This window comes from Episyrphus balteatus, chromosome 1 (genome assembly GCF_945859705.1).
Source record: "Episyrphus balteatus chromosome 1, idEpiBalt1.1, whole genome shotgun sequence".
NCBI lineage: Eukaryota > Metazoa > Arthropoda > Insecta > Diptera > Syrphidae > Episyrphus > Episyrphus balteatus.
In genome coordinates, this window is record NC_079134.1 from 13,321,185 (window position 1) to 13,347,697 (window position 26,513).

At 30.2% G+C, this 26,513-nt stretch overlaps 1 long non-coding RNA gene across 1 annotated transcript in view; it reads left to right on the forward strand.

The window, feature by feature from the left end:
- Positions 1 to 309: 309 nt before the first annotated feature.
- LOC129905626 (uncharacterized) overlaps positions 310 to 26,513 on the forward strand; it is a 28,427-nt gene continuing 2,223 nt past the window's right edge. The window contains exon 1 of the long non-coding RNA XR_008770626.1: positions 310 to 2,185. This is a non-coding gene — a long non-coding RNA (uncharacterized LOC129905626). The remainder of the gene's footprint in view (positions 2,186 to 26,513) is intronic.

The window sequence follows — 26,513 nt, forward strand, 5'->3', positions numbered from 1 at the left end:
TTCGAGGAAAACAATAATAATAACATTGAAAAAGGGAAAATTCAAAATAAATTTAAAAAAATACAAAAAAAAAAAACAATTTTACGAGAATACTCACATGCATCGCCTTGCTCCAACTCGCTTCCCTCTCCCCAACAAATATACTGTCCACCAGCAAAATGACTATAATGCACATACAACTCAAAATTCCCACTACCACCACTTCAAGATATATGAAAAAAAAAAAAAAATTCCCCAACACAGCCACAATTTCAACAGCATGAGTGCTATTTTGGGGCCAACATATACAAATAGACTTTTGGCCATAGACTAAGCCACATACAGAAACACATCAACCATGTTGTTGTGTCTCTCTGTGTACTCTATGATATGGTGATGGTGATTCCCGACCAAGACGACAAAACTGTTCAACAGCGACGACATCCCCCGAAAAAGTTCTACCACTGCTACTGCTTCTGCCACCAAATGGAACATCGTCGTCGTCGTAGTCGTCGACGAGACCAAGGCGACCGATTCATGTCGAATTTTGGAGTGGAGCCAGTTGTTTGCGAATTGTTTGCCAGTGCAGTGTTGTGCCGCTTCTGGCACAGGCAGGCAACGTGCGGTGCCACCAATCGTGCCTTCGGGCACGATTGAGACGCATCCAAGAAAAATTACGCCCGACCAAAAAAAAAAATATACTCAAAAAAAAAAGAACATCAAAAATTCTTAAACGGATCGGGCCAGCCAACAAACCATCCGACAGAAATTCTCGGGCAAATAGTGTCGTCGTTCAAAAAAAAAAAAAATAAATATATAAAATATTTTTTGGACGGTGTCTCGTAACTTGGCCACTGATTCAGAAACTCATCATCATCACCATCAGCAGCAGTAGTACCAGCTACCAGCAGAAACGAAACGATATATACTTCTGATGATGGCCAAGTCCAAGAATGTCTCCTTCCATCACTACTACCACCAGCCAATACCTTCGGCCAACAAACTGAAGAACAAGAAGGAGGCTTCTTTCGTTGATGCTCTCATTGGTCCACCACATGATGACAACGATAATGATTCTTCAAGATGCTGCTGGCCAAATCCAAGATGTTGATGGCCAACATTTCACCTCATTCAGAGCCAATTCAAGTTGTGTGTGTTTTTTTTTTTAATCTTCACTTCTTGGCTTCATAGATCCGCTTCCGGCTAAAACAACAGGTTGATGGCGAAGGAATTTGGAATTTCAATTGTTTTACTATTGGCATTTAAATACAAAAAAAAAACGTCCGTCTCGATCATAAACAAACCTAGCTCTTACCATCCGCAGCTAAAGTGTCAACGATATACCAAAGGGAATCCCAAATTCTATATCATCGTCATCATCTGTCCACAGTGACACTTTTTAGCATCGTCATTGTTATCCTATCAAAGAATATACCAGAGCGTGGAACGAAAATACGTTTGTTGCGTTCGTCGTCGTCAATTGTTGGCCAACTGGCTAATACCCAAAAAAAAAGAAGACCATGTCGAATTATCAACAAAAAAAAATCTTGTTTTTTTCCTGGGACGACAATGTCACCATCGCATCACCAAGAAGGAACCCAGGCCAATTATTATTATTATTATTGAAGTGGACGACACGTTTGTCGGTGTATCCAAGAAATGCGTCCATTGTTTCATCACAGTGGATGAAGAACAACACTCTCTTAACCGTCAACATGTGTCCGCATATCTTCTTTATTCAAAAAGAAACGTAGTTCGAAATCGAATAGTCCTGTGGGCAAGGACTAAAAACAACATCATCATTCAACATCTTTGCACCTTGCCTTCATTATACAAATGGGTTTAGTGTATTTTATTATTTGGTTTCGTGTGTGCGCGAATAACAACACTCTTTGAATAAAAATAGAACAAGAAAAAAAAAAACAACAGTAAATAGTAGTGAATAATCGTTATATTTAAGGAATATTAAATAAAATTATAAAAATAAAGTTAATAATAATAATTAAAAAAAAACAATAAGTTAAGTGTAAAAGTTGCTGCTAGAATTAAAAACAAAACATAAATATTTTATTCGTAAAAGGATTAAATAAAAAAAAAAAAAAAAAAACATTTATATAAACAAAAAAACTTTGAGTTATAATGCTGATGAATCGAAGCAAAAGTAGTGGAAAAGTTTTTGAAACTTCATCGAATCTGAAATCTCGTGGTGAGTAAATTTAAGTAATTTTTCAATTACACAATTCACTTTAATTATTATTATTAAATATTAAATTTAGTTATAAATTTATTAGTGAGAAAAATTACAGAAAATTACAGCAGTACTTGAATAGTGAGAAACTTTTGCTATAGAAAAACAAAACAACAAAATATTTAGAGCTGCGTTTTTATTACTAGGTACACGGAGAAAAATAGACCACATAAAATAGAACAAAAACAATAAGATTTCTCTATGGTTTTCATCCAAGAAGGAAACCTTATTAAAACAATTGGGTTTTCCTTATTGTTTTAAAATCTGCAATTGTAGGGTTTTGAAAAAAAAAAGACGACCAGTTTTTATTTGGGGCAAGACCGCCCCTTTAGTTTTTAACCGTCATAAAAACCAATAAAAAACATCTTTTAATTAAAATAAAGTGTTTACTCATTATTTTTAATGTTTTTTGTAGGAAATCTCATCATTAAAAAAAAAATAAAAAAATACTGAACAAAAGATAATACGTTTTGAAAACAAAAAACTGTCTTGCCCCCACATGGGGGAAAGACCGCCCTATCAACTTCTGTTGACAATGAAACCGTTTCTATTTTTTAATATGGAATCTTTTTGCAATAATCACAAACGTATGTTATATTTTCATCGGTTCCCAACTTTTATTACAAAAAAAGAAAAAGTTAAAACTTTTTAATAATTCATTTAAAAAAGTACAAATTTCTTTTCACACAAAACATGACGATTTGATGAAAAATCACAAAATCGACTATAACTTTTCGGAATTTCAACCAAACTTGCTCATACTTATAGACATAATCAATCTTACCAGAAGCCAATTATTTTATATAACAAGTCCTGTCAATTTAATTTTTTTTCAATACAACATAGTACAAAAACCGTCTTGTCCCCACAAATTGTTGTTCCAAAATTATTATTCACAAATAAAAACACAACTTATTGTTTTTTTTCCTACAAATTTCGATTTCTTAAAAGTTTTTGACTTCTTTGCTTACATCGTAAGTAGACGACAGCAAAATGCACAAATGGGTTAAAAACTTTCACTTTTTAAATTTTAAAATAAATTTAAGTAAATTAAAAACAAGGAATACGTTCTTTAGCCCAGTTAAATAAGGGTTTAACTTCGGAATGAATGCTTATATAATATTTTGTTCAATATCTTCGTTTTGGCATTCTATAACTTACCTTAAAAGTCGAGAAAAATCTCAATCATGCAAGTCGCGATTTTCTAGGTCAACCCGCGAAATTTAGATTTTAGAAATAAGGATATGATACATGATTTCATGGTATTTTTTAATGCCAAAACGAATATATTAAGCAAAAAAAAAATTACTAGCATTAATTCCGAGGTTTACCCCTTTTTTCACCTAATTTGACTGTACTACTTCAAAAAAAAAAAAAAAAAACAATGAATTTATTTAAAAAGAAAAGTAAAAAATAAGAAAAAATTAATTTTGTTATGGTTGTTATAAATAAGTACCGTTTTTTTAAGTTAGAACTAATTTAAATAAATTAAAAAAATAAATATGTTATATCCTTGGTGGGTAACAATTTATTGTTTTTATTAAGGTTTCTTGATTAAATAGTACTGTACTTAATAGTACTGGTGGTTTGCAAGTAAGTCAGCAGTAAAAGCAAGAGCTACCGGCAGCAACGATTTTTTCTCGGCGTGAAAAAAAAAAAAATTTTTCAAAAATGCTTTTTGGCATTTTTAGTCCCAAACATTCAAAAACCAAAAAATATTTTTTGAAACTTTTTTAATCAAAAAAATAAAAATTAGAAATTAGAAAATAACTTAATTTTGTATCATTCAGTTTCAAAGGAAACATTTTTACCTTTTTTAACACTAAATTTTTTTTATAACTATATTACGTTTATTTAAATTTGTTTTTAAAAGATTTTCATGTTTTTCTTTTTTAAGCCTAAACTACTATAGGTACATCAAAACACAAAGTCAAAAAAGTAAACAAAGCTCAAAATATAAAAATCACATGTATATTTACCTGACATCTATTGGAAAAAAATTAACTAATGGCGTTTTCGATTGGCTCTCCGGAAGCGTCCGGAATCATTCTGAATCCTTCTGAAAGTGTTTTATTCGCCCGAGTTTGACAGGCAGAACGCTTCTCAGAATGAAAACTCTCTTCTTGATTTCAAAACAGAATTCAAATCAGAATTCACTCAAATGTCAAAATAAAAACACTCAATCAGTGTTTTTTGTTTTTCATTCAACATATTATTGTTTTCTGAAATTTAAATTCATTAAAAATCAAAAATGGATACATTAATGAATAAATTACCATTTTTTTAAGAATAATAATTCATAATTTTCCAACTATAACACCATAACTTTGGTTTGCAAGGAAAAAAAATTATACAAATATTTGACAATTGAAATTTCAGACAAATAAAAAAATAGAATTGAGTGGAAGCGATTTGACCTGTTCCATTCGATTTCAGAATGAGTCAATTCTTGAGTGAAACCAATCGAAAACGACATAACTAACACAAACACAAAAAAACAGAATTGAGTGGAAGTGATTCAAACTGTTTTATTGGATTTCAGAATGAGTGAATCCTTGAGTGATTCCAATCGAAAACGACATAAAAAAGCTCTTCTGTTTTTGAAGTTTTGAAATTTCAAATAAATAAATAAATAAAAAATTGAAAAAGTAAACAAATTACAGTCAACTCCATCTAAGTCGAATTGTCACAGGACACGAAAATTGGTTTGAGTTAGAGGAAAATTCGACTAAGAGGAATCTATTTAATCTTTTTGCTGCAGGCGGTTTTATTAAAAACGGTAAAAAAATTTGATTAGAGGAAAATTTGACCTAAACTAAGTACAACTTTTTAGGAATCGACTGTATTTGAAATTTCAATTGTTTGTCAAAAGAGCTTTTTTTCGCAAAATGACAGGAACTATGTGATCGAAGAGCTACCTTACGGAAATTATATAAAATATTGTTTGAGTGTATTTGTTTTTAAAACTTTGTGAAAATTGAAAGCTTGTTCTTGTTCAAACTTTTTGAATCGAATACTTTTTTAAAATGAAAGAGCGATAGACAAACAAGCTACTAGGGGGAAGAAGAAAAAACATCGTGTTTACTTTTTTGTACTTTTTTGACTTTGTGTTTTGATGTAGTTCAGGCTTTAATTAAACAAAAATTGTATAAAGTCATGTAAATTCCTTCAAGAAAAAAACAACCTAAACAAAACCAAACAACTTAAAAAAAAAAAAATTAACATGATAAAAAAATTGTTTTTGTTATAGTCTCGGGTATGATCGTGTAAAAATTTTTCTTATATATTTTACTGTACATCTTTGTCATCTCATGCACATAAAAAAAATTTCCACATGTTTCCACCTTTTTTTTTTAATGGTTTTTTTTAGTCTTGAGGTATTTTTAGTCAAATTGCCTTTTGTTGCTTAACAAAACTACTTATTTTCAAATTTTTGTTTTCTTTAACCTGAAATATTAACAATATTTAAAAATTTCAAATTAATAATACGTACAAAATACGTTCAGGAACTGTATGAGTTTCAATATTAAAGATAGAAAGGTACACTTCTTTTACTCATACAATATTTTATTTTCAACAATTAACGTTTTCGGGAATAACAATTCCAATCTTCAGATTGTATAGCAAAAATAAAATTACAAATTATTAAATAATTTTGTCAATAAAATCTAAACATATATTTTTTAAAAAAATTTCTTAATAATAATTTTTAAAGGTTATAAACGAAATATATAATAAAGTTAAAGTGAGTAAATGCATCTAGAATACTGTCTCAAATATTTCTATGAATAACTATGAATGAAATAAAATTGAAAAAAAGAAACTTACTTAATTTTTTTTTTTTTAATTAACCCGAACATTTTTTTCAGTGTTTTAGGCCAATAAGAAAAACATTAAAAATATTTTCGAGCGGATTTTGAGGTCGAATACTCCTGTGTGCATCGGTACGAACAGTTTGGTACTAGGCCCAAAAATACCTGTACCTTCCGCTGTTCTCCACCGTCTGTGTACTGTACTGTTTGATGGTGTTTTCTTTAAATGAGTAGCTGAATGATGAAAATCATATGGATTTTGTTCATTGTCATAAAAGACGATAGCCAGGAACGTATGTCAGAAACCAACGAAGATAAGAACCATCTTTCTCTGTTCACTTCACTTCTCGATAGGAGAAAATATACAAAAAATTTCAAAAAATACGTTTCAAACATAAATTTTTTAAACAAAAAAGTTTTTTTTTTTTTTTTAAATTACGTTTTGAGGAAAATTACTCTATCTTTTCTTAAATTAATCGTTTTTCGATGACAACGGAAAAAAACTTTTTTTAAATATATTTTTGGCCCGTATAGTTTATTTTATTACACTGATCGTAATGAAATAAAGAAAAGTGTATATTTTTATGATGCCAGTGGGTCGGGTCTGTTAAGTTTAGACCCTTTCAAAAACATTGTTTAATATGTCTTTGAAATCATTTTCATTTAACATTTTACTTACGAATTTCTTAGCAACAAATTGTCAAATTTTCTAGAATTTATTCATGTCCTTGTCCAACAAAATGCACAACTGAAGAAAAGAGTACATCTTCGATTACGTGTCCTATTTATCAATTTTAATTGCCATAATGTTCTCTGAACGCCAAAATATTTCGATGTACCTAATAGCTACCAGATGTTATGGGATTTATTGCACCGCAATTAATTACACGTTAATAGAGTCCTCGTTTATATGCTTTATGGCCATCTGCGACGACATAGGTTAAAATTACATAACCAAACCATGCATTGTAGGCCTTCAAGTGCCTGAACTAAATGCATACTCAATAAGAGTATATCTGCTCATAATTCTCAAGCTGGAACGTATCCAATTCTAATTCTCGACCTTCCTCAATACTTAATAAACCTCAAACCTGTTCCAAAAAAAATTTGTTTGCATCGTACGTTACCTACCTTTCGTTTCAAAGAAAATTTAAAATCACGTAGGAAAATATATCTTCGAGTCACGCCCCCTATTTTTAATTGAGTTTAGAACTCTCGCATGAATACAAAAGATAAAACACACTTGTTGGCAACACTCCAGAGGTGGTGATAAATTCGTGCAGTCTCCTCACAAACTAAAAACCGAGTGCGTTGCTGCTGCGTAAGGAAACCGCTATAAACAAACGAAAAGTTTTTTTTTTTCTCCAAAATGTTTACATTCTGTCATGAGAACTGAAAGAATCTCCTGGCACACGCACTATGTCATCGACATCGACTTCAGCCATCATCATGGTAGTCGTCGGTGTTTTTGTTATTCCTGCCAAGTAGGACGCATCTTGATGGCACCAAAGTGATGATGACTTCACTAATAGCAAAATAGCAATGTCCTCAAAACCGGATGTGGCGGCAATTGGAATTAAAAGAACACAAAAAATCTTTAATCTTCTTTTGACGAGCAATCATTTTTGTGGGGGTAAATGAGGGGTGGGGGAGAATGGGAAATAGATTCCTGACCAAGTTCCAAAAAAATCTTCAAGCATTTTAAGTGTATGCGTGTGAAAAAGTTTGGCAGCATGGTAATGAGTTCTTGCCAGAAAAATCTTCTCGTGTAAACAAATCACTTCACGTCATAGTCTTGAGTGGAGGGAAGGAGTAGTATGTTTTTTTTTGCAATCGGGCCAAAAAAGCGTAAATCTCTGTAGAGGCAGGTTGTTGTTGAAAGGAATCATGAAGGGGAATACTCTCAGAGTTGGAGCGTATATGATTGTGACGTATAGAAGGATTTTTTTTGTTTTATTCAACCCAATCAAAACGGAAACAGCCAGGTGTTTTGGATTTTTATTACTTTTTGAAAGTGAACCGTGAGAAAATTTATAAATTTTCACCTCGAAATGTGTGCGTGTTGAAAAGTTGAGATAGGTATTATTTTTTTTGGCAACGAATGAGAAATAAGTGTGATGTGATTTGTAAGTGAATTTGCAATTTATGGCAGCACAATGGAAAGCAAAATTGCTGAATGATTGAAAACCCGGAAATTTTTAAATGTCTGAAGAAATATTTTGTCAAAATTAAAGTTAGTTTTATTTCAGCTCTAAGGTTCTAGACGGTTAACCTTCTGTCCAGTCAAAAAGTATTTCGTTGGATGATTTATTTTAATAATAAAAGTTGACTAAGTAAAAAATATTTCTGCTTGATGGTTGAACCGAAATAGTTCGTAAACATTAGATAATATAGCGTTCTATCACCGAACATCATACCAGTTGCACAAAAAGATTTGTTCCTTGAAAAAGCAATTGTTTTTTTATTTTACATTTTTCTTAGAAAATAAACTTAGATTAGAACTATAACCTATTTCTATCAAAATGTTATTCAAATTTTTGAAGGCTTTTAAATTCACTAGTTCATAATTTCAAAAATCTTAATTTGTTAATTGGTTACTTGTACTTTTTTATAATTTTCACTGCTAAAAACGTTCTAATTTATGTTCTTATAGTCAAGATCCCACCATAAGACGACCTACCCTTATCGTTATCCCAAGTAAGAGTTTTATTTTTCTAAAGATAGTGTCTAAAAAGATAGAAACAGTTTACACATGATTTCAGGATTTTTTGAAATTTGAAATTCGAGTAAACAAGGTTAAATTCAAAAATAACACAGGTCGACAAAAATAAAAATATTTTTTGTGCTTGGGTTTAATTTCCACTTTTTGGGTTGATGGTAAACCAAAACAATAGATAATCACCCTTTCCCCTCCTAAGATTTGCTTTTGTAGTGTTGGGAGCAAAAATACAATTTTCGTACCCAGTAAGCCTAACTCCAGTCTTATGAGCTATAGTGCAAGAACCGTGCATTGTACAAAAAAAACTGTTGAGGTATAAAATGTAGATAATTTAAAGCTCTACATTTTTGCTAAAGCACTTTATTCTGCTTAAGTTATAAGAAAAAAGTTATGATGAATACAAGGGTTTTTTGCTCCGAAAAACCCTGTATTGTTTAGGTCAGACTGTAATATTTTTTGATCTAACTTCAACTTTGGAAACTTTTATACTTTTTTGAAAACTGCAATGCCTGGACAAGTTTTAAAAATAACAAACCAGAGTCACACAATAAAAATTTGTTTCGTCTTGTTGTTCTGAAATAAAAGTAAGAAATTGAGTTCATACGATACTTGGAACTGTTAATTAATTTGCAGAAAAATGGCTTATGAAATAAAAAATATTTTTATTAATTAATTGTTTCTTATTGTTTGGCAATGTTTAAGTCAAAGAATCGTAAAAAACAAAAATCAATTATGGGCAGAGAAAGCAAAATACTGTTGCAAAGTAGTTATTTTTCGAAATTTCACAAGAACTGCATATTTAATCGAAAACCGTAAGGATTTGAGATGAACAAGCTAACAATTTCTGAGAGATATAAAGTTGGCCTTCCAGCAAATTTCGTTTGATCCATTACTTTTTAGACACAAAATAATAAAAATAAGCAAACAAATTGATTTAATTTTCAATAAATAAAGAAATTTCAATAAAAACTAGTCTGGCTACTGTTTGGATACAGTTATTTTTGTAAGCAGTCATTTTTTTATAGTAAAAATACCCTCGGAATGAAGTACTTTTACCATAAATATTGAAAATAGAAAGTATCATATAATGCCTCAAGCTCCCATCGGACAAAAATTCGAACAAAACGAAAATTTCGATTTAATTTTTCTTTATTCTTCTTAAATTTCCTGTTTTAATTATTTTTTCTGAATATGAATATGAAAACTGTATTAAAATGAAGAAAACAAAATTAAAATCAGCCAAATCGGTTAAGACGTTCTCGAGTTTTTACCAAAATTACGCACGACAATTTTTGTAAAAGACCGATTTACTTGAACACTGGAAATTGCTCTGCTGACTTCAAAAGCAAATTTAAAAAAAAAATGTTTTCCAGATAAGAATCAATATATCGAGCATAATTTCATAGTCACAATCCAAGCACAGATTTCGTGTTGACCTGTGTAATCAATAAGCTTATCTTATCTTTACAAAAAGTGATAGAAACAAAATTGGTATTAAAAACCGTCGGATTCGAGAAATAATTCACCAAAAATCAGAATTTAGAGTTTTTAAAAAGTTTTTATGTTACCTATAAAAAAAATAAAATAAAAGATTCTGACACCCATTGGATAATTTTATATCTAACAATTTTTTGTATCTTACCTACTCTGGTTAACAAAAAGTAAAAAAAAACAAAATTTGAAAATTCTTTTCTCGGGACCTAGCACGTTTTGTAAGGTTTATTGAACAAAACTAAGTTTGGTAATATTGTTTTTTTTTTATCAATAAGTATACCCCCTAGACCCAAAATAAGAATTTAGGAAGAAAAAAAAAACGGTGTTTTGGGCCTTTAGTCAGTGCATTTTAGCTTCGTCAATTTCGTCATAAAATTATAATACATACTTAATTTTTTTTTATGAAAAAAAAAAAATGGATCATAATTACAAATCAAAAATATTCAAGTAATAAATATTTTATGATATTAAAATGTTTATTTTCTTTTACATTTAATTTCTTTAGTATAAAAAAAAAACATTATCTAGCTGAAACTCCAAAATTAAAAAAACTAAAAATCTGAATAATTGCAATGAATAGCTCTAGGAACATAATTTTTTTTCTTTTTTTTTTGTGCTAAGTTTCAAATTTTTTGGACAAATATTAAGCTCGGAAATTTTATTTTTTTTTTAAGGAGCATAACCCAATTATTTTAGCTTAAGAAACTTCCGTTTTTTTGGAAGTAGGTATAAGAATTAAACTAAGGGAATTTTTTTTTTTTAATTATTTATAATCATGTTAGCCTCTGGGAGCATACAAGTTCCAATTTTTTCAAAATAAGAACCACCTTTATCTAAATTGTGGGAAATGACGGGTGGATATCTGTAAACTCATTCAGTCTTATTTAGACTTTCTCAAAAAATGTATGTTTTTGTCTAAAATTAGAATACACAAAGTGAAAAAAATTTTAAGTTCAAAGAAAAACAAAAATCATTCAAAATTTGCATCACAATGACAATAATATCACTAAAATCAATAATCTACCTCATCAACTCTCCAAATAAAAGCCGCCACAAACGATTACCGCAGTAATAAATAATTTCACAAAAGTCTAAGTAAAATGTCGCAAAACTTATGGATTTGCAAAAGAAAATCTCTGTTATAAGTCATCGCATAATGTAATGCAATTACGATTCGACCTAGCAGTCAGGACACTTCTCACTTTGTCTACAAACAAATACCTACCAAAATATAAAAAAAAAAACAATAACACTTCCGATTTTTTTTTTCACTTTGCGGTTTTATTTTTTTTCGCCTTACCAAAGGACCAAAAAGGATCTAACAAAGAAATAATAAAGAACTACCCGTCTGAAGCATAAAAAACTGCCACAAAATTATGACTTTCCAAAAAAAATAAGCGCCACTGTCCACTGCTAGTGTCTTGCGCCATAAAGGACACTCACAATACCACCCAACATCACCATCAAGACTTCCTTAATGTTATGATTTATTTACATATTTTTCTACTAAAGATGAAGGAGGATATTTTTTGCTTTTTTTTCCAAGTTTTAAACTTTCTCCAATAAATTTTTGAAATCGTAAAAAAAAACTATATTTTCTTTGACCGCCTATGCACTTTGGCTTCCAATTAATTTATCATTAAATATCCTTTTGCTTAAAGAATAAAAACAATGAAACACGCGACTCTAAAAGAGATGCAAGCAATTAAGGATTACACTGAGATTAATTTTTTGGCAACGATTTTAAACTCTGCACAAAATGAAATAGACTTGTCTTTGGAATTTATGACCCATTTAGGCAATTAACAATTAAAAAGTAGAAAGCAGTCGTAATTAACAAAGAAAAACATTTTTCGCGTCAAGGACTTTAGTTGAGGATTACATGAAACAAAAATAAATTTTGTTTTGTTTTCTTGCCAAATACCAGAGTAGAACGAGAAGGATAACAAATTGTTGAAATTCTTTAAAAAATTCCCAAACTCGCGAAAGTCGAACAAATCCAAAGGATTTCCTTTTTGTGTCTGTTTTATTGGTGACATTGATAGTCTGTTTCGGAAATTCACAAATTCCTTCTTTTTTTCTACCCCCACTTTCTCTAAAAATACTATAAATGTCCACAATTTACATGGACACTCTGTATTTTACCCCCAACTACAACTATTTGGGAGTATCCTTAAAGGGAAGAATAAAAATTGCGAAAAGAATTTTACGTTTGAACATTTTTCTTGACTGCCCTCGTATGCTTTCTGCCTTTTTCGTTTGTTATAAAAAAGGGAAAACTTTTTTTTTGTAGATATGTATGTCCTGAAAGTATAGTGGACAACCCGTTAACTGTTATGTTCACACTTCCTGGTACATCCAAAAGACAGAAAAGAAAAAAAAGATTGAACCGACTCGCGCCAGTGACTTTTGTTTATTTATTATTCGTGATTTTCTATTAAATCGAATTCGAATTCTATTGAGATGGAAATAAATCTTTAAAAAAAATCAAAAGGAAGTGAAAAGCTGTAGCAATTAATTTAAATGCAGTCAGAGGACAATGAAATTCATTGTAAAATGTAAAATTTGTTGTTTTATCTTCTGTTTCAGAAATATTGTGGGCTCGTTTTTTTTTACCCTTTTTTTTTCTAACTTGGCGTCTAATAAATATTATTTTCATCCTTTGGCACCATATTTGTTATTTCCTTGTTAAATGTCTTTACTTCTTTTTATATTTCTTTGGGATATCCTATAGTTTTCTCCTCGGTTGGATGCAGGTTTGCGATATGATTTACTTTGTTTGTTGGAAAATGCGTGTGTGTGTTTTGGAACACATTATAAATATATTTTCTTTTGGAAAATATTTAATAATGCCGTTTTTTACAGTTCAGTAAATACGAAGTTTAATTTAAGGCCAAGATAAAATAAAATGCACGACTGGAGCCGCACGTACTTGCTCTTATGGTAAAAGTAGCTTTTATGTCAAAGCTTTTTAAGAAAAATATTTTCAATTAGGTAGTCAAATTTGATTTTTTAACTATTTTCATAAGAAATGCAAAAATATGTACATTTTTTGCATGGTATTTCTTACGCTATTAGCTATAATAAAATCACTTAAAGCATTATGTATGTCAGATTTAGTCTAAGTAAATCGTTAGACCCGTTTTCGAGAAAATTATAATCAACTTATTAACGATGTACGGGAAGAGCCGACATCCGCGATTAAAAAAAAAGTTAGTGTCATATTTTCACTATCCGCATTTTTTGAGAAAAACTAAAAACGCAGTTATGTTAGAACTACGTACAGCATTACGTGTGTTAAATTTAATCAAAATCGTTAGAGCCGTTTTCGATAAATTTGCAATAACTCGAAAATTTTGTATGGGAGGTATATGTTCTAAGCGAGATATTAAAAAACAAAAAAAAATCAACCTTGGAAATTAAGAAAAAATCATCTGTACCAAATTTCAAGAAAATCTGTCCACCCGTTTAGCCTGCAGCTTCATGTACAGCTTTTTTTGACGACGCACCGACGCACCGACGCACCGACGCACAGACCGACGGACGTCATGACGAAAACTACTTTTTCGGACTTCTCCATCATCGTAATGTTAGTTTTGATTAAAACCTCGAATTATTTTTTTGACACGAAACCAATACTTGCCCTATTGAGCAAGTAAAAAGTATTTGTTTAAGTAATTTATGTGTACCTATGGTCTGGGCACTACGGTGCCCCTTGATATAGTTAGTTTGCCGGCTTGTACAGGTACACAGTGTTGCTTTTGGTGCTTTATGGCGTCCAAAATCATTTGCACGGTCATTTCCTTACGAAAGGCCATGAAATTTGGTACACTGAAGGATATTACTATACATTAGTCGTCATATAGGTAGACGTGTGCATCACATATGTACACGATTAAAAATTCTGGAGTACAGCTCTTGTATTAAAGCAATTTGCAATACAAAAAATATAACATTTTAATACTTCCAAAATATTAAAATTATTTTTAATCTTTTTTGTATTAAATTTCAATATTTAAGTATTAAGTTTATTATTTGTAATACAAAAATTATTAGAAAATAACCTCAGTGGGTTAAATTTTAATCTTGTATTGAATTTTAATACCACTGTAATAGATTTTAATATTTTTGTATTACATTTTAATATATAATTGTATTAAAATGTAATACAAATTTAGTAAAAACTAACATAAAAAGTATTAAATTGTAATACAAGAATATTAAATATTAATCAATAATAAGGTAATATCTTCCGAACGTTGTCAAAATTTGTCTTTCAAAAATGGGCACCAATCTGTCAGGTCTGCCTTTAATTTTTATATTTCAATCGCAGTAAACAGGAAATTGGATTTTTAATTTAATTTATAAAATGTCATTTGAAAAAATTATAAATTAAAAATTAACAAATTTTCTTCGTGTTCTTCGCGGGAAATGGTGAATAATTTAAAAAAATAGTGGTGTGCGTGGTTTTTTGGTTTTTGTGCGTTTTTGACAATTTGGCGACCAATGTCAGTTCGAAATATATTACTTTCTTATGTGTACTGTGAACGCCAGCAGCCATTTTAAAAAAGAAAAAAATCCATTATTTGAGGCACCTTTTCTAAAAAAAATTAAATAAAAAACAGTAAATTTGTACTAATTTGAAGGCGCTTTGTATTTTTTCGAAGCAAAATGCATACATTGCAGATGAATTTGGATCGGCGGTAAGATTTTACATGCCACAGTTTGTGAAACAGATAATATAATATGACCATTATTATATTATTTATGATTAATATTTATTTTCAGTAATGAATTTATTAAAAGAATACTTAACTTTAAATACATTTGGTATTGAATTGAAATATTTTTGTATTGACTTTTAATAAAATTCTTATTAGAAATTAATGTAATAAATTCAAATTTTAATTAATGCATTACTTGAAATTTATTACATTTGGTATTAAATTCTTATATAAATTGTATTATTTTTTAATACAACTATATTAAATTTTAATACATTTTGTATTAACTAAAAAAATTAAATATTTGTCATGTATTAAATTTTAATACATTTCTGGTGTAGACCTAAATATGTAACCGAAAAAATATTAAAAAATACTCCAGAATTTTTAACCGTGTATATAACATAGTTGCTTTGATGGGGGATAACAGCCCATCACTAATCGACTTTAAGTCAAAAACATTGTCGCTAAGCCGGTTTAGACACGACGAAGAACCATCATACCAGATTAAGGTATTTTGAGATTTGAAATTAACCCAAAGATACAATCTGCATTATTGTTGTTCCAGCTAAGAAATAATAGTGCTGTAATTTTCTTGTGCTCTAAATACGTCAGTTTGGACAAGGCCATGTTTAAAAGAGTTACTATTATGAGGTAATAATTGTTTTCATTTCGATTAAATAATATTCTATCAATTTCCATCAAGCAAAGAAATATTTTTGTTATATTTTTCTTTGTAAGTTAGTATTTTGGAAGGTGTAGCTGTCCACATTTTTCTACAAAACTTTCTGTTTTCTGTTTTGTATTTTTAATAATCGTAATATAAAGTTCGAACTTTCCTAAAGTCAACAAATGAGTTTAAGATACCATGGGTCACTGTGTCGTATACGTATCTTTTTGAATTCTATTTGTGTGTGGGTTTTATTTAAAAAATTATTATTTTGTAAAAGATAACTGAATTAGAACAAGAAAATATAAAACTTTAAGGTTTCTTTTATACAAAGTCAAAATTATTAAGTTCAGTAAAAGTTAGTTACATTCCCATTTCATATCCCAAAAGAAACATTTTCCACATTTGATTCATTTGCCTTTAAGTACGCCCCCCATGGTTGTGTCATGTGAACGGAAACAGCAATCTGCACTCGTCCGCATATGAGGACATAAATTTCCCCCTAAAAAGGATGTCACAAAGTGAAATATATTTTATTTTATTGAAATATAAGAAACAGGAACAAAATATTCACACACACTACTCATGGTTCAGTACGTTGGCGGCAGTGGCATAGAGAGTATAATATGGTCCTCGACCAGAGCCAAGAACTTTTACAACAACATCTCCGCGTCCCGCCGTTAGTAGCGCATTTTGACGCAATGCAACGTAGACAAGAGCCAACTCAGTGGATTTGGCCAAGTAAATAAAGAAACAAGAAAAAAAGAAGGCGCCAATCAGTCTGGCTGTCTTGTGCCTCCTCGTGAATAAGGAAATCCCACTCTCTTTGAAAAAAAAAAATTTCCTTGGCACTAACCCTTCCTCGCATTCGACTTAGCCATAAAATGTCGAAATTTTGGACACATCGTTTATTCTTTCTTAATTTCTTTTAGAAAATTTGCCAAGAATCTTAACCAAAAAGACAATCGCCAAGTATACAAAATTCTGAGAATTTTGGCACAAGTCACTGGAAGCTATATCACACAACATTACACCAACACACATCCAATTTTTGGCCACTTTCCTGAATTTTTATTCAGGCCGGTCGGTCGGTCGAATGAGTGACGAAGTGGCGCGATGACAAATTCACGTGTGATTCTCGAATCTCCGATGCGTAAGCTTCTTGGCTGACTGGTCGGTTAATCATCAACACCCAAACACCACCACCACTTGTTGTTAATGTACCTATAGTTGCTTTGGTTTAAGGCAGATCGGCGGCGTGTGCCTTTCTGGCTGCATTCGTTAAAATTCTTGGCATTATCCTTAAGGTATAAAGCATCGCCGCCATCGCCGCCGCCGCCACCGTTTCGCTCATCAGAATCTATCGATGGATTGTGAATGAAACGCACTCAATGGCCGAGTTGATGCGAACAGCTGATTACGGAAATGCTTGCCAGTTGATATTTTGCCCAGAAAAAAAAGAGGCTTTTACGGAACACTACAAAAACAACAACTATCTAAACAGGTGGTTAACTGGCAGAATTTATTTATGTTTATTTCTTTTTTTTTTTTAACTTTTTGTGATGATTTTGAGGGGATTTCAATCAGTTGAAGGTCAGTTGGGGGCATTGACTCTGAGGAAGAAATTTATTGGCCAGAGGCTAGTTATTTTATTTGGCTAAGATCTAAATGGGGATATGTTTATTGGCAGTGGCCTATAAAAATATATGCATTCTTTGAAAATCGAGATGTTAGCCAAAAATTTACTAATTTTTTTGTTTTTCGTAGGTGTAAACATTTCTTCTTTTTGAAAAAATATTTTGATAAGTAGGTACTCAAAGTATCATATCAATCATAATGTTGCAAATTGTAAACAAATCATAAGACATTTGAAATAAAGCAATGATGTATTTTGAATTGTTTTTAACTTTTGATTTATGCATAAACCTTAAAAAAAGTTTAATTTTGACCTCTAGAGACTTTTGAACATTTTGTTCTTTTTTTCTATTAAGCTGATCCGCATTTGAAGCTTTCGATTAAATTTAAGATTTGATTATATTTTACATAATTTGTCTAGACAGGTAAAAATGAAAAGCCGAACAATGTGGGTCACTGTGGTGTATGCGTAACATTTTTTCTCATAAGAAAACTAAAAATGTTAACTTAATATTTCTAATCTTAAAAATTAATTTTCTATGACCATTTTATTTATCCCTCAGTGTTTTCAATTTTTTTGTGAATTTAAGAAAAATTTTGACTACTCACAATAATATAATAGAAACAGCAGAATTGTATGTTTTTTTCACTAAAAGCGTTTTTAATTATTGCAACCAAGAGAATTGCGTTTAGAATCAAGAAGTGTTCTTTTTGCATGCTTTGCTTATTTAGCCTCTTTTACACTGTCCGGAACAAAAAAGTACAACTTTTTGGTACTTAGTAAGAAAATTTTTGTTCCCTACAGCAACCATTGGTTGAGCTCATCTGGAACAGTTCTGAAAGGGATTTTTACAAAAGAACTTTTGGATAAAGAAACTGTTTTCATTATAGCTATTCCTTCTTACGTGACCTTTTTGAGTAAAATAAATTTTACAATTTTGTGGGTTACAAGTCTTAAAGTTATTTCAACGGGGTGAAAAGCCGATCATTAGACGCTAAGTGCGTCGACCTCCCAATCGCCGCTAGATTGCTTGCTTAAACTCAGCTTGGCCGTGGAAGTTTTTTAAGTTAATTGAACACAAAGTCACATTACACCATTTAAAAGAGTCTGACACAGAAAAAAAATTAAAAAATTACGGTTCACCATTACAGGCAAAAAGCTCGATTCCTGATCATACAAAATGTTAAATCAAAAATATCATAACAAGAAAGGCTTAAATTGAAGAAAACAATTTTAGACATTATTTGAGTTTTTAGAAGCTCGTTTAAAATTCCAAATGGCTTCAAGTTATTCAAAAAACTACATTACAAAATGGTGTTTCTACAGTATTTATAAGTCAATTTTTCACTCAAAAATAGCAATGTTAATTGTTATAAATACCTTTCCAATCTGAATATCTCCGAGAATATTTGAAAAATGTTTGAGTATTGCAGCATCTCGAAAAAAAAAAGTTTTAACCCTCTACTGCATACGAAGCCAAATATGGTTTTGTCTGTTTGTATGCACTTTTCTCTTCTCTGTTACAAAAAAAATGATAAAGATTAAATACAATCCTCTTCTTTGTGTTTCTGAGAACCCATAGAAATAGTTTTTTCGTGTGTCCGACACAAAATAAAGGTGTATTTTATGATCACAGGTGAGTCGATCAGTCGTGTGCATTGAAATTGAAAGTGTGAAATATATTCATACTTTAAGTGTTAATTACTGCGTTTATTTGGAAAGTAAAGTGGAATTAAAAATTTATTTTTGACCGATTGTCTAATTGTGTATGCTATAAACCAATTTTTATTGAAAAAAAATTATTGGCCTGGTCTTGGGAGGGCAAAAAGTACGGAAGCCATATTTGGCTTCGTATGCATTAAGGGGTTGTAAATCTACACAATTTGTTAAATTTTTTGTTAAAAAATTTTCTTTCATTACATTGTTATTTTGCTATGTTTTACTTCAGAAATAGAGCCCCTTCGCTTTTAGAGACATTTTTCTCATGTTAACACCATTTCCAGCGGCGTAACCACAAAAATTTTAGGGGGAGAGGGGCTCACCCATAGTATTTTTCAGTCATTTTATTAATTTTTAGTTTTTGTAAGATCTGGGAGTGGCTGAAAATGTTGAAGCAAGACTTACTTCGACAGTGAAAAGAATGTGAACCAGAAAAAAATATATATAACGGACAAAAACAAATTGCTTTTCTCAGTTCCATGTCTTAAAATGAGCCAAATTTGAATTAATTCCTAATTTTTTGTAATGCAATGTATTTATTTTACTTTATTTTGTTTTTAAATGATAAACATTTGTCTTTTGATATTTTTAATTGTATTCTTTACATAATCTGAATAAATAATATTAGTAAAATTTCTTACCCTTTAATGCATACGAAGCCAAATTTGGCTTATAAACAAATTTTTTAAACAAATTAATTTAAACAAATTTTTTTTATGAAAACCGTTTTAAAACAACCCAAAGAACTCATGTAAAGCATTTTTAAATTTTTTCGTCCGCTAATATTAATTCATGCAGGAGAGGGTTAAGCGATCTCTTATTAAAACAAAATTTTACTTCAAAGAGGAAGTTCAACTTTCTAATGTTTTTTACAAATAATTTTCCATCTTAGGTTCAATTTTATACGCCTTCTGAATGCAAATTTTGCGCACCGCGAAAAATTCAAGACATTACATTAAAGTACACTTTACAGGAGAGAGAAAAAACTTCTCAAAATGTTTTTTGTCAATTTAAAAGAACAATCCAAAATACCATTCTTTGTGCTCTTCATTTGTATACGAAAGCAGAATCAAAAAGACTCTTAGTTTCGTATTTTTTTAAGCATATTTGTGAGTTAGCAGGTTAGTAATGCAAAAAAATTTTGGATTTAGCAAGTTATCCTACAAAAATAAAAACAATGTAATGAATTGTTTACCATTAGATTTATTGATTTTCTTGTAAATACTGAGTGATTCAGTAGGAATGTGCCAAGAAAATATTCGTATGGAAGGGGGGGGGGGGGAGGGTATTTCCCCACCCTATAGACTGGACGGGCAATTTTCTAAAAGATTGACTTAATTTGGGAAAAATAAATACATATAACAAATAAATATAACGAACAAACCTCGTCTATTTTCTTGTTTAAAGCTGTTTTTGAACAATTAATTTTCAAAATCAAAATTTTGAAAAAAAAATACAAAACAAACAATAGGGCTGATTGACATTAATGGCGTTTTCGATTGGCAGTCCGGAAGCGTCCGGAATCATTCTGAAAGCGTTTTATTCGTACAAAACTGACAGTTTTGTGTGAATAAAATTTTTTCAGAATGATTTCGGATGCTTCCGGACTGCCAATCGAAAACGCCATAAGAAGAGTATAAAATAAAAATGTGTACTTTAATCTAACACGTATCAGTGTCAAATACAGAATGCTTATATTTCTTATATTTCATTAGATTTTTTTCATCACTTCTCTCAGCCTCATGTTAACTTTAGGTGATTTCAAGGTCAAACATGTAATCAAGAATGCAGTTGTTCTCACATGTTAAGAGAATAGGTACCTACATATCCTTATTTCTTATTCTTATTTATTAATGAAATACTTGTTGACTTAAGAGGTTTTGATGGAGTTAGGAGGAATTCTTTGGGAATAATGGAGTTAGCTGTTTTACTCTTCACGCAATTTGACTAACTTATAAGTGGAATTGAACGAAAATTTTGTGGTCAGACGATGCGCCTTCCTTAGACCTTTCAAACTGCATACCTTACTCAAATTCGCCCAAAAGTGGAGTTAGCAGGTTTACACTCTAAGCCGACGATATTATGTGCCCATGATTATGAAAGTGCACTAAGTCACTTTTTGCATTGATTAAAGAAAAACTTACTTAATAATTTTCTTATAACGATTTAATTATATTTTTATTATGAAATCACTAGAGGAGCAATAAAGAAGTTTATTTACTGCATGCAATTTCGCTTTTATCCCTTAAATAATAATTATTTTTAGGCTTGATTTGATGGCATTTTTAGGAGTGACTCACTAGGAGTCTTTAACTAATATCCTAGTCAAGAAGATTCAACGCATTAAACTTAAAAAAAGAATCGATGTTTTAGAAAGCGGCTCTAGCCCTTTAGATAGAGAAAACAGAAAAACATAAATAAAGAAAAAAAGGGGGAAAGTCACACTATCTTATGGAATTTTTCAAATCTGGATACTAAAATTAAAACGATACCTTTAAAAAGTTTTTAGTTTCATGAAATTTGTTAAGACTTTTAATACGACTTTTTTGTTGAACTATAGACAAGAAGAAATAAAATTGTTGTTTTCTTCTTTGCTTTTCTCTAAGAGAGGTAAAATAGATAAACATACTAAAGCTAATAGAAATAAAATTTTAATAAATGCAATTTCAAGGTGTATATCGGAAGAGATTTATTTTCAATTACTTTCCTAAATCACTTAAGGCCAAAACCACATTACGTAACTTAATTACAAACAAATTTTTTAAACAATTACTTAAACACAAAGAAACAGTTGAGTTGACTTGTATAAGATGCAAATTTCTATCTATGTGTGTATTAAACCAAACACAATACAAAAAAAAAATCTTAAAAAATAACAAAATAAAAATAATAGAGACTGAGTAAATAAAAACATCCCTTTCCCGTTTCACTCCCTTAAAACTGATCACCGTCACCGAAAATCTTCTCCCAAATCACATAAACTCACGTTGGTTTTTGTTTTCGAAGATTTTTGGGTACTAATCTCCGCCTGTCTGTCCGCGGTCCGATGTATTTTGTTTTTAATTTTAAATAAGTAAAAATACACAGCAGATGTATATACCTATCAAAACTATGTATAAGTTTGCCTCTGCTATATACACCAGAAGATTACGTACATATATTGGGTTAATGATGCATAAACACACAACATCGCGATCTCATCCTCGCGAGCACACAGAATAGAACGTAAATTACAAAAATAAATCGCGCGTCTTTTCTCTCAGCGGCCTGGGCCAGATAAAAACGTCTCTCGAATCTTCTGTGGCCGAATTTACGACAAATAGGATAGATGCTATAGCTGCGGTAGCTATAACTTTGTGGACATTAGGGATGGAGGGAGAGACGTCCTACTCCTATTTTTGTCCCCTGAAAAAACAAAAAAAAAAAACTTAAAAAGAAACAAGAAGAAAGACGAACCATGTCAAAATGGATTCACAATATAGCTCGGCATTAGGTGGTGTTGCGCCTGAGATACTGGCGACCCATGTTTTGTCTTCATGATCACCAGCAGCAGCTGAAAAACAGCCTATAAATCCCCAACCATGAGATTAGTCAATTCCTGTATTATTTTCTCCAACTGCAATAGACGCACATGAAATAATTAGAAAGTGTTTGAACATTGTAAGACATCAACCAAAAGGTTACATCATCTAATCATCAACAAGCGTCGAAAAGTACGACGCCGCTGCTGAAGAAGAACAAGAACAAAAGCAATGGCGACGCGATGTTGGTGGTGGCGACCGACGACGGGAGACCAAATCTAATTAGATTTCGAGGAGATGTTTTGGTTTTTGCATGCTGTTTTAAGATGTTTCTTTCGAATGCAGAAATCTTATTTTAGAATTTTTGCCGAATTGACGCAGACTATAAAGAGTCGAAAATAAAGCTTTGAAATTCATGATGGACATTTTAATTGCAAAAACACTTCGGCAATGTCATAGAAGGAATAACACATTTTATTTTTATTAGATAGAAGTAAAAATTTTCCATTCGTTAATTTATTATAATTAAACAAAATTCAAGTTGAAAAAACTAAAAAAAAAAAATCATATCTAAATTAAAAACTTATATTTCTGAACGTTGATAAAAGTTCTTTCAAATAACGACAAAAATTAACATGATCTTGACTGAATCAACAAATTTCTATAATACTCCATAATGCTTCACCTGCAGGGTACAGTGGAGGTTACTTGTTGTATTAGGGAGAAAAATGTATATATTCGCATGTTTTTCAAAAAATTTTAATATCGTCGTCGGCGTAAAGCAAAATTGTTCTAAGTCCTTAAGGAATCTTATGTACTTAAGACAATTTTGCTTAACGCCGACGATATCACAAATCATAACTTTTCGTCCATTATTGAGCTAAGAAACTCATGCAACTACTTCAAACCCATTTTCACCTAACGAAAACGGAAGCGGGTCAAAATTTTGACCTCAAAATTCTGATTTACAAAATTCTGCTCTTTTCAAGAAAGTTCTGTTTTTCAAAATTCTGTTTTTTTTTTCTATTCTGTCTTTCAAAATTCTGCTTTTCAAAATTCTGCTTTTTTTCAGAGCATATGCGTTTACTATACCAAAATACCATGTTTAACCATCACAAATAATTTTCAAAATGCTTAGAGTACTGACTTTCTTATAACTCACATCTATACGATAGTATACCGTTGAAAAACTAATAATAATTATTATAGAAACGATGTTATGTCATAAAGTATATATTCCATTTCTTATTAAATGTTTTGAATATCAATTTTTATTTGACTAATTAAATAATGTTCAATTATTATTTTTCGAAGATATTTATCATTAAAAACCCTTTCTCAATATTTTTAAATTTATTGATTTATCAAAATATAGGAATATTACACAAAATTGACAAAGTACTGTTAGTAAGTAATCTCAAATATTCAGCAAATTTAGCTAGATTTTTACAAAATTCAACCAGAAATTAAAAAAGGGCTTGAAAAATGTTGAAAAGAGCTCGCTTTTTAACATTTTCCAAACCCTTTTTTAATTTTTGGCAGAATTTTGTAAAACAGAATTATGAAAAGCTGAATTTTGAAAAGCAGAATTTTGAAAAACAGAATTCTAAAAAGCAGGATTTTGAAATATAAAAATTTTAAATCAAAATTTTGACGAATTTTGACTCCAATCCAACGAAAACTGCACAAATACTACCAAGCAGCAATTTTTTGAAACAAAAAATATTTAAAATGTCACACAATGCCAAACTTCAAACAAAATTGACAGAAAAATTGAAGCAAGAAACTGCATAAAGGTCAAAGAGTTTACGTTTTACCAAATCCCTGCTATAATATAATGGTACATGAAATGAATGTGTTGAAATATACGCTGGGATAAATTATACCAAAATGTTACACTTTTGCATCAATTTTAACAATTCAAATTAAATCGGTCACTGTGGTGTATGTGTAACTTTTTGACAGCACTGATACAAATTTAAAATAAATAACAAATATAATAGGTTTGTTTTTTTGTTTATCTATATAGATTTTGCACAAAAAAACGACATCGGGATTTTTGATGTCTGTCAAAAAAGTTGCTATTACATCCATGATGGATTCAAAAAAATTTTTTTCACAAAAAAACAAAAACCATTTTATTATTCTTAACTGCATTTTAAGACCATAACCATTAACATTAGTTGCGGCGGCGTTTTTATGTTATAAGCGTTTGAAGGTAGCCGTATTGAATTTTTTTTGTTGATATTTTTAAAATCAAACGTGGAAACTTTTTTTATTTTTTCTAATTTTTCGCCAAAACTTTGGTAATTTTATACATATTTATATTCGTTCAAAAATATTATCAGAAAAGTGCATTGCGTATGTCTCGAAATATTGCCATTTTAATGCAACCATGTCAAACAAAATTTCGCTTATTTTTTCTATGAGAGTTTTTTCAAACCTTATTTTCTATGCTTTTTTTTAACGACTTCCAAAAAGGAAGCATTTTTTTTTTATATATTTTTTTTTATGTTTGTTACCTCATAACTTTGCCTGAGTGAACCAATTTTTGTGTTGGAAAGCTGGTGCCTGCAGTGTGGTCCCATTTCAATTTCGTTCAGTTCTGGCTATAGAAAGTATGAGAAAAACCATAAAACCCAGTTTCGATCCATGGAAGTCGGTTTTGTTTTTTTGATAAAAATGATTATTGCTAAATATTTTTGACATTTCTGTATAAATTATGGATAACACAACAATTTACATAAGTACCTTGGCATTACTGTTTTTATCGAGATAAAAGTAAAATCTGGATAATTATCTGGATTTTTCAAATATCTCTATAAATCCTAGTTGTTTTTGTTTTTAATTGTTTTGATTTCAAATATAGGTGTGTTTTTTTGTTTATCTATATAGATTTTGTGCAAAAAAACGACATCGGGATTTTTGAAATCCCTGCAAACATTTGGCACCACTGTACATATACTTTGGCAGCTGTCTGTCAAAAATGTTGCTTTTGTTTTTTTTTATTTTAACTCCGAAGTGGGAAGGCCATTACATCCATGTTGGATGCAAACAAAAATTTTCATATGGCCATGGCATCCATGTTGGATTCAAAAAAATTGTTTTTTCACAAAAAACCAAAAATTATCTGTATATTCTTAGCTACATTTTAAGACCATGATCATTAACATTAGTTGCGTCGTTCTTGTGTTATAAGCGTTTGAAGGTAGCCATATTGAATTTTTTTTCGATTTTTTAAAAATCAAATGTGAAAAACTTTTTATTTTTATTTCTAATTTTTCGAAAAAACTTTGGTAATTTTATATACATATCTGTTCCACAATCTTATCAGGATCCATTTAAGACTTTTATCTGAAAAGTGCATTGCGTATATTTCGAGATATTAACATTTCAATGCAACCATACCAAACAAATTTTCGATTATTTTTTTCTATGAGAGTTTTTTTCAAACCTTGTTTTCTCCGCTTTTTTTTTGTTTAATATTTTCAGATATTTCTGTATGAACACAACAATAAAACTACCTTGGCACTACTGTTTTTATCGAGAGAAAGTAAAATCTGGATAATTATCTGGATTTTTCAAAAATCTATACAGATAAAGTTTTTGTTGTTTTTAACACGTAAATTGTTTTGATTTCAAAAATCTCGATGTCGTTTTTTTGCACAAAATCTATATAGATAAACAAAAAAACACACCTTATATCTTGATTTTGTGCAAAATCTAGAGAATCAAAAATATACACCTAATGTAAAATAAAACAAGCAAAACTAAATTATTAAACTAGACAAGAAAAGACATTATTTATGTATATCACAGCTTAATTTCAGGTATTTGATGTTAAAGGGTTACAGCATAGCTATGTTTGTTTGCAAAAGATCTTATATTTTGTCCAATAATCTAACCATTTGAAAGATAACCACATTTTTTAGTTTTGAAAATGTTCTAATTCACTAAAAAGTCATTATTATCATATTATGGCACTGGTATT